Source organism: Octopus bimaculoides, chromosome 23, assembly GCF_046866305.1.
Source record: "Octopus bimaculoides isolate indiv1 chromosome 23, ASM4686630v1, whole genome shotgun sequence".
Lineage (NCBI taxonomy): Eukaryota > Metazoa > Mollusca > Cephalopoda > Octopoda > Octopodidae > Octopus > Octopus bimaculoides.
The window spans coordinates 17,956,087-17,966,747 of record NC_142950.1 but is presented as its reverse complement, the minus strand read 5'-3'; positions in this window follow the sequence as shown (position 1 = coordinate 17,966,747).

The window sequence follows — 10,661 nt, the reverse complement described above, 5'->3', positions numbered from 1 at the left end:
CTACCCATGCCTTTTCTACAGATCGAGCAGGTCCATCTACCTGAAGGGGTTTGTGATTTGACAGCCTTTGTACTTACTAAGGTTTTGATTTTGCTAGGTTAACCCTAGGGCCCTTTGATTCTAGACCTTGCTTCCACACCCTAAACTTCATCTCTAGTTCTGGCAGTGAATCAGCTATAAGAGCAAGGTCATCAGCATAGAGAAGCTCCCAGGGGCAGCCTGTCTTGAAATCCTCTGTTATTGCCTGGAAGACTAAAATAAACAAGAGGGGGCTGAGGACTGATCATTGGTGAACCACTACTTCTACTCGGAATGCTTCACTATACTCATTGCCAACCCTCACCTTACTGACAGCATCCCTGTTCAGGGCTTGTACAGCTCTTACCATCCAATCGCCTAACCCCAGTTTCCACATTGACCATCAGATAAGGGATCGGGGAACCCTGTCAAAGGCTTTCTCCAAGTCAACAAAAGCCAAGTACAGAGGTTTATCTTTGACTAGATATCTCTCTTGCAGTTGCCTTACCAAAAATATAGCATCAGTGGTGCTTCTGCCTGGCACAAAACCAAACTGCATTTCATCTAGGCTAACTCTCTCCCTAATTAGTTGGGCTATGACCCTCTCAGTAACTTTCATCACCTGATCCAATAATTTGATACCTCTATAGTTATTTCTATTTAAAGCATCACCTTTACTTTTGTAGCAGTTGACTATGATGTTGCTACACCAGTCTTTGGATATGACTCCTTTGTGAACCACCTGATTTACAATGTGGGTGACAAGACCATAACCCACACCACCTGATATGTTAAGCATCTCAGTGGTGGTTCCTAACGGGCCAGGTGCTTTCCTTGTCTTCATATCCTTAATTGCTTTATCTACCAGGGTACTGTCAATTCAGATAGCTGGTCCCTCAATTGGGTCAACCTTCGGCAGACTCTCCCCATCCCATCCATTTTTCACATTCAGCAATCTTTCACAATGGCATCTCCAAGCCTCTTTCTTTGCAGAATCATTAAATGCAAGGGCATCATTGTTTATGCAGACACATTTCCCTCCTATGACATCATGGTTTTCTCTCACACACTGTCTTGCAATCTAAAATACTTCAGTTCTTTGGTCCTTACATTGCTGAACATTGACAAACCTCTTCTTTTCTGCTACTCACTTGGCTATATATACCTGTCTCCATGCCTCCCTTTTGGCTATCTGATACATTCTCCTGCTATCCCCACTCTTACAGGCCTTCCAAGCCTGTTTTTTTGCTCTGATGGCCCTGTCTATAGTATTGTTCCACCACCATGGGTCTGGAAGGGACTTTGCATCAGCCACAGATTTGGTCTGTGGCACTCAGCAAGCTGTCTCGCAGGAATTCCCAGCTGCCGTCGATGTCACAGGAGTGTAGCTCTTCCTCCCTATCAGCAAATTTCTCAGTAAGGATATCCCTAAACCTCTGACCATGTTCTTTAGCTTCCAAGTCCTTCTTTTCCAGATTGGTCTGCTTTTTGGCATCCTCACCTTGAGTCTAAAGTCATTAATAACTAGTCTATGCTGGGGGGTACATTCTTAACCAAGGAGAAACCATGCATCTGCTGTCTGGTGAGAATGGAATCAGTCTGGGTAGCAATCACCCAATTGATAGGTTATCAGGTGGCTAGCTGGTTTCCTGAAGTTCGTGTTGCAGATCAATAGGTTATTTGCATTGCAGAACTCCAGAAGCCTAGTTCCCTCTTCGTTTCTGGTACCAACTTCATGGCCCCCATGTACATCATTAAAATCTCCAGCGACAAAGATGAGATTATTGTCACTTATCTTTGAGGTAGCCTGCATAAGAATATAAAAGTGATCCTTCTGTTCATTTGGTAGTCCCGTTTATGGGGTGTATGCAGAGATAATTGTAGCTATACCATTCTATAAGACTAGCCTGAGTTTAAGTATGCTATCACACAGCCTTACTACCTCTATGACCTTATTCACCTATTTCTCTGCAAGAAGTATGCCCACACCCTCTATTCCATCACCATTACCTTCCCAGAAGAGTTTATACCTATGTGCTTTGCTGGTGAGGACTCTGGCTGAAGCTCCTCTCCACCTTACCTCTTGTATGCAACATACATCAACACGTCTCCATTCAAGCGTCTCTACAATCTTGCTAGACCTACCTTTCAATGTGCCTACATTTAGAATGCCAACTGAGAAAGAAATATGGGAGGTAACACAGGATAGAGAGATGTTATTTAGCACCTGAGAAGAAGATTTCCATGATCATTTGGTAACAGATATCATAATAGTGTTCTTGCTTTTAACCTACTGCCATTCAAACATGTTAGAAGTGTTAAGGTTGTTGCCTCTACTGGGGGGGGGGGGGGGAGCAAGGAAGCATTGTATATGAAAGTGTTTGGGGTGTTGTAAATATAAGTGTTATGAGCATTGTGGGTGTAAGCATTACTGATGCAGATATAAATGGTGAAAAACAAAGAAGGTAAGTGAGCTGCTATCTGGTTTGGTTAGTCCAGAGATGGGGTGAGGAGAGAAAGAGAAAGAGTGACAAGATTATCAATATAAGAGGAGAAGGGGAAGGGCAACTGGATGTCCGGTAAGAGAAAGAGATTTCCAATATTGGTGGTGGGGGGTGGGAAAGTGTGGGTGCAACCACAGGACGGAAAAGTCATTATAAGGGGTAGAGCAAACAAGAAAGAATTATTTTAGAGAAAAGTGACATCAAAATCAAAATCGCTGACATGGCCAATGACAGTACCGCCTGATTGACGCTTGTGCCAGTGGAACGTTAAAAGCACATCCGAGTGTGATCATTGCCAGGGCCACAGATTGGCTCCCATGCCAGTGACACATAAAAAGAACCATTCGAGTGTGATCATTGCCAGCATCGCCATACCAGCACATGTACTGGTGGAACGTGAAAAAACAACATTTGAGCGTGGTCGTTGCCAGTGCCACCGGACTGGCTCCCATGCAGGTAGCACGTAAAAAACACCTTTTGAGCATAGTCGTTGCCAGAACTGCCTGAATGGCCCTTGTTTCGGTGGCACATAAAAGCACCCACTACACTCTTGGAGTGGTTGGCATTAGGAAGGGCATCCGGCTGTAGAAACTTTACCAGATCAGATTGGAGCCTGGTGTAGCCATCTGGTTCACCAGTCCTCAGTCAAACTGACCAACCCATGCCAGCATGATGATTTAGCCAAGAAACAAGGTTAGTCATTTTAGGGGCAGAACAAACAAGAAAGAATTATTTTAGAGAAAAGATGAGTTTGAATGAATGAGGCGATTAAAACACAAGAGAAATTCCTAGCTTAACTGTGCATATTTTCAAGTGTCATCAAATGGCCAAACACATGAAAGTCTGAGGGATGGGGGAGGAACAGGTGTGGAGGTGACAGCCGGAAATGGACAAAGATGGCAGACTTTGCCCCAAGCTAGTAAGTAGCAGGGAGTAGCCATTGCAAACAAGAAATAAGAGAGATTCAGACAGGAAAAAAATTATTTTAGCCAACAGTACAAAAAGTCATTTTAAGAGGTGAAAAAAATATGTATAACTTTAAAATATATTATTCATCCACAGTAATTCATAATTCAAGTTACTCAAATATTTTCAAAAATAGAGAGAAAGGAAAAGGCATGCTTTTACATTCACTTTTCAACGTTTCTTACTTGCTGGGGCTGAAGGCAGCAAATTATGCATATATATATAGAGAGAGACATATATGTATGTATGTATATGTATATATGAAGCCTTTGAACTTTATGTAAAACTATTATTATTATTATTATTACTTTCTTAACTTTCCTGTACTTTCTGTTCTTTCTCTCCTTGTTTCTTTCTGTGTTCCTTTCTGTGGAAGAGCATAGGCTCGAAACGTTAAAGACTTTTTCAATTCCTGAGCGTTATACTAATATATGTGTTTGTTTTCTACACCACCTGTCTTTGTCTTTTGTTTTTTTGTAAATTCTCCCTATGTATATATATATATATATATATATACACATATATATGTATGTATGTATATATATTATGTATGTATGTATGTACATATATATATATATATATGTGTGTGTGTGTGTGTGTGTGTGGTGGTTGTCTACTCCCTATGCAGAGTTTGACCACTTCCTGTACCTACACCTTAACTAAATCATGGCATCTGATGTGGCTTTTTAAACCAGACAATGTTCTGAAAAGACACCCACACAGATTGTACATCTGATTTGGACCACCAAGAGCTGCAGATAAGTTCTGATCTTTGTGGGTCTTAAAATGTCTTTTGAGGCCTCCATTGGATTTGCAAACCTAGCATACACTGCATTCAAAGGTGTGTACAGACATATAGGGAGAATAGTTGGTGGAGGTTCATTTTCCATGGGTTCACAGATGAGATTTGAGCCCAGCATGGTCTGTCACAGTCTGTGCACATAAAAAGGTCATTGTCATTCACCTTCTCGATCGTTACATTCTTCGTTAGATCTCTTTTGAGTCTTACATGTGTTATCCTGGCCTCTTCAAATGCTTTCACTCCACTCTACACTTTTGTTCACCATGCAACTCGATCAGAAGCAAGGGTTCTGTGTCTTCTGGATCCATTCCAAGTGACTTCATAGTAGTCCTTATGCCATCCTTAAACCTTTTGTCAGGCTTATGCCAATAGTGTTTCCCCTCTGCAAGCTCATCATAAAACAGCTGTTTCGGCATGCGTTCATCTGCCATTCGAACATTATGGCCATACCATGTCATTTGGTTCCTCAAAATCATAGCTTTAATTGAGGTGATGCTTGCAGATGTAAGGAAATCTGTGTTTGGAGTAAAAGAACTCCATTTAATTTTTAAAATGTGATGAAGGCATTTTTGGTGGAATTGTTCTAACAATTTAAAATGCTTTCCATAACAAGTCCAAGTTTCACAGGAATACAACAGGGATGGTAAGACAAATGATTTGTAAAGAGCGAGTCTGGTCAGATTGAAAACATTCCCTGTTGTTTGATATTTTATGTAAATACCCTCTGCAGAGTTTTGAAAACCATGTAACAACACAACAGCAAAGTATATTGCGAAGAGGGTATGTGCATCAAGGTCTCCTTGCTTTATTCCATTTTTCACAACAAAAGATTCAGAGAGCCTACCACCAAAGTTAACTCTAGCTTTCATATCTTGATGCAAAGCCCTGATCATATTTACAAATTTTTCTGGGCAACCTATTTTCCTTAGAATTAGCCACAGAGCATTTTGATTAACAAATGCTTTGCTCAAATCAACAAAGCAATGGTATAGAGCAAGATTCTGTTCAATGCACTTTTCTTGTAATTATCTGACAGTAAAGATACAATCAGCTGTGCCCCTGGAGGAATGAAAACCACACTGAGACTCAGACACTATATTTGGAACTATAAAGGTATTTAAACGTTCTAACAAAATGTGGGCAAGTACCTTTCCAATCACAGACAAAAGCGAAATCCCACGAAAATTACCGCACAGATCCTTTGGCCCCAATTTATACAGGGAGACTAAAATGGCATCAATCCAGTCTTGAGGCACTTTTTCAGTTCTTCAACAATGACAAATTAATATATTTAAGAGTTCAAACATTTTTTCACCCCCATATTTCAAGACTTCTGCACAGATTCCATCAGACCCTGGACACTTATTGTTATTCAGCTTATTCACAGCTAAATAAATGCCATTTAGAGTTGGTTCAAATGCCATCTCTTCTATAACTGGAAGGTGTTTGATTTTTTTCTACCATCCTCAAGTCAACGGATGATGGTCTATTCAAAAATGCAGAAAAATGTTCTACCCAATGCTTATGAATAGAAACGGTGTGAGTCAGAAGAAAACATCCATTTTCTGTTCTCACTGGAGATATTGAAGAAGATTTTGGGCCATATACCTCCTTAACATAAGAGTACAAACACTTGGCATCATTTCTATCAGCTGCTTCTTGTGTCCCTTTTGCACTATCATTCCACCATTCCTGTTTAATTTTCCTTAGAGCAGTCTGCACTTTCCTTTTCAGCTTTCTGTAAGCTTCGTTTGGGTCGGGGTTCAAGGACTGAGGAAGACGCGTATTGCCTAAGTTTTGTTTTTCTAAAAGTAGATCATGAATTTCTGCTGATTTCTCTGAGAACCAGTCACTGGACTTACGTGATTTAAATCCCTCTGACGAACTTGCAGCCTGAAATATTTTTGTTTTGAAACCTTCCCATAGATTGTTTGGGTCAAGATTGATACTTTCTATAGCATTGTGGAATCTTTGCAAGCTGCTTAATAATTTAAAGTTTGCAACATTTAACTTTTTGGGTACCTTAGGACCAGACTGTCGATTTTTAGGCATTATCAAAAAATCTATTTTTCCACGTACTAGATGATGGTCAGTCCAGCTCTCTGCCTCTCTCATGGCCTGAATGCTAGAAACGTCTTTCATATCAATGTTTTCTCATCAAAATATAATCTATGAGATGCCAGTGCTTAGATGTTGGGGGCGTCAGACACTATATTTTATATATATTTTTTTTTGTGCTTAAACAGAGTGTTAGTGACAACCAGATTATTCTCAATACAAAACATCAAAAGAGCTATTCCATTTTCATTACATTTTCTAATCCCATGTCGACCTAAAACAGGCCATGAAACTTAGTCCTTTCCAACTCTTGCATTGATATCTCGCAATATGACCAGCTTGTCAGAAATTGGTACTTTTCTCAATAATTGTGCTAGAATCATAAAACTGTCCAACAGTTTCATCAGAATTCTTGGTGCATAAATACTGACAACGGTAAGAAACCTACCTTTTGTCAGTTTGATACAGCATGACATGATCCAGTCAGATATACCACTTGGAAGCTCTGCAATGGAGGATACTAATGTATTCTTGAGAGCAAACTCAACACCAGATTCTCAACAATGGGCCTTGCCAAAAGGTAGTATATCCATAAGTAGGTTCATTTACTTGACCCTCACCAAAGAGACAAGTTTCAGAGTGCACAACTATATCAAGGGAATATTTCTTAAGCTCACATGCAACAAGTGCAGTACACCTTTCTGGCCTCTTGTTGAAATTATCATCAAGAAGTGTGCACACATTCCAACAGCCAAAATTCAAAGGATATTTATTTTTACTTTTTCTTGAAGATTGTTTGATCACAGTGGCAGGATGATGACCAGGTCCAGCCTGTGATACACTGGGACACCTGTCAAGCCAGACCTGTTCCCAAGCCTTTTTTGACATTTACTGACAGTAAGTTACAAGTACATTTTTGGTTTCTGCCAACCAACTGATTCAATAATTTTACTAAGATTTGTTATGCAGATGAATAATTTTCAGTGGGTGTAGCTTGCACTGCACTACCCCCACCTATTGGCCCAAGAAGACTTTCACTGGTGTGACATGAAAATTGACAAAACCAGGAACTTCCAAGGCCTCAGGTTTTATTTCAGAGATTTCCTTCTAGGTAGATTACCAATGAAAGTTAAAGAGCTTCTACCTGCCCATGAGGTAAGCTATCCCATTCCAGACACCAAACCAACACTCAAACACTCTATAAAGTGATCAAATATCACTCTGGTGATCAACGCGGAGTTGCACACACATAAAAAAAAAGAAAAGTATGATATGTGATTTCCAAATGTAAATAAGAATTATAAATAAATATAAAAAAGTAAAAGATATGCAATAAATATAAATATGTATATAAAAGTAAAAATATACATATATATATACATATAAAAAAAAATAAAATGGTACGATGTGTGAATAAGAATTAAATAAGGATTAAATATAAATAATATATATAAATATAAAGAAAAGATATGCAATTGAAAGATATAAAATAATATATATGTATATGTATATACATACATATATATATATATATATATATATAAAAGTGAAAATATACATATAAGAAAAAAAGATATATACATATTTACAGACAGTTTGTTGGATGGGCATTGACTGTTCAGGAGTACCTGTTTCGCCAATGTAGTTTTCTTTGCAGTTTGGGCAGGTAATGCAGTATAGGAGGTTTTGCATTTTGCAGTTCATATCTGCGTTTAAATTAAAAAAGGATCCGTTCTTGAATTTTATGTGGGAACCACTTGGAGAATTTGAATTCGTTATTCCAAATGTGGCTCATCTCTACAAATGTTCAGATATATGTGTAACATTGGGATACTCTAGTTTTATGTATGTATGCGTGTGTGTATATATATTCGTTTTATTTTATTTATTGATTGATTTTTCAAATTGTTTTAATTTGCAAATATTATACTAATATATTTTCATGTAAAACTACACTTTATCAAAAAATTCCCTCCAAAAATGAATGTTTGGAAGGGGTATATTCTAAATACAACCCAGAGGAGAAAAAGAAAGGAGGAAAAAAAGAAAAAAAAGAGATAGAAAGAAAGCAAAAAAACTTTCAGTGATGACCAAACCACACCTGTTTTTTTTTTCAGTGGTCACTATCCTTAAACCCATTTCAATACAATGGTAAAAGAAAAAATAATTAAATAAATGAATGGTGAATAGGAAGGTGGATACCCCTTCGCTCGCTCTCTCTCTCTCTCTCTCTCTCTCTCTCTCTCTCTCTCTCTCTCTCTCTCTCTCTCTTTCCCTCTGTCTGATTATCTATCTATCTATCTATCTATCTATCTATCTATCTATCTATCTATCTATCTATCTATCTATCTACCTACCTACCTGCCTGCCTGCCTGCCTGCCTGCCTGCCTGCCTATCTATCTATCTATCTCCATTATCTTGAAACCTCACCCAAAAAGACAAAAACAATGTTTTCTTCTAAACAAAACCTCAAAAGAGCATATGTTTTATATAAATGAACAAGCTGTTTGTACATTCACAAAACTTTATTTGACAAGTTCTAGAAAGAAACGAAAAGGCTAATAATAATGAAAAAAATAAAAGGATTTTTTTCCAAAATTCTGACGACTTTTTTTTTTTCTCAATATTCAATTCTGTACATCACACCTAACACTCTATACATATCTCCTTGGATGTACAAGATACCAGAATGAATAGAACACAAACTTGCAACCGAGAAACACCAAAAATACAGAAGAACTTCTCACAGAAATATCTAATAAGTTAAATTTACTTATTTCAAGACTAGATGCAATCTTTATGAATACAGACAGAACTATGAATGATACCCATACAGAAGGTGATCCAACAACAGAGACAAACAAAAAGAAAGTAGTAAGAAAAAACTCACTTAAAACCACATTTCTGGAAGTACAACATAATACCTTGAAACCATATCTCTGGAAGAAACTCCTGAATGAAAGGAAATATGCATATTGAAAAAGCATTCGATGCAACAATATAGCAAACACCTACCAGAATTGGCGAAGTAAAGAAAGCCCAATCCTGCCCAGAAAATTTCTTATTAAAGAAATAAGAAATGAATCACTGGAAGAGACAAGGAAATGTGTGAATTTAGCTCTATGCCGACTGGAAACAGAAATCGGTCTTCTACAATCGCGAAAAGCAAGACATGAAGAAAAAGTGAAAAATATTGACGCAATTATGTTTGCTGAAATTGCTGAGCAGAGTGACAATCAATGTCATGAAAAACTGCAAAAACTATGGAAAGAAGACACAAAGTGGGAAGAAGAGAAATCCATAAAAATGTGGGAAAAACAACAAGAGTGGTTCACTAACTATGAAAAAAACTATGGAGATAAATCCATTATGAAAACGAAACTGCAACAACAAAGAAATACGAAGAAATCGAAAACAAACATAGACACTAACCCAAGAGTATCTGAACTGAGGTATCGAACCTCTAATTACCCAAGAACATATGCAGAAATAGCCTCCATCTCACCTGAAGTACAGACTAGAAACCCATATTCTACAATACATAACACTGCAAATAGCCAACAAATGAAATATAGAAGACAACCATCAACCCAGAAGTCCAAACACCATAAATGGATAAATGGAAAGGAAAAAAGACATGAAAGACAAATAACATACAGACAACTACCAACCCGTAATAACATGTACCCCAGATGGATGAATTCATAAGAAGAAAAACAAATAAAATACAGACAGCACAGGTACTATAATAGGGATAATAATCATCATGATAACTCAAGGAACCCACGAATTATGACCAAAATTCCTATATGTCTTGAATGGCGAAAAAAGCATGGAAGATGGGAAGAAAACAAAACCTATAACCAACGGAATTCGTATAAAAGACATGAGCCATCCTCTCACCTATATGGAAACCAGAATGCTGAGATCAGACAACAGAGACGTGGTAACACAATTCCTTTTTTAGGGAGAAAATACCAAAACCATGCACTGGACCCAATGATACACAAAATTTAATTAAACACACACAACATATAGATCCGAAGATCATAAATTTGTCAAATAGGAACCTCAACAAGAATGAAATGAACCTCCTATTAAAGGGTTTCAAGTTTACCCCGACATCCACCCTAATCTCATTGAACTGAAATCTGATATTGAACACTTCAACTGTCACCTCCGACTTATAGAATTCTTCAACAATAAAGATTTAAATTGATGGTTTGTAGTCAACTTAATGTGACAGTCCCATGAAAGGGAAGAATGCTACTGCTATTTATCCCTGATGAATCAATAGTCAGAAATAAATCCC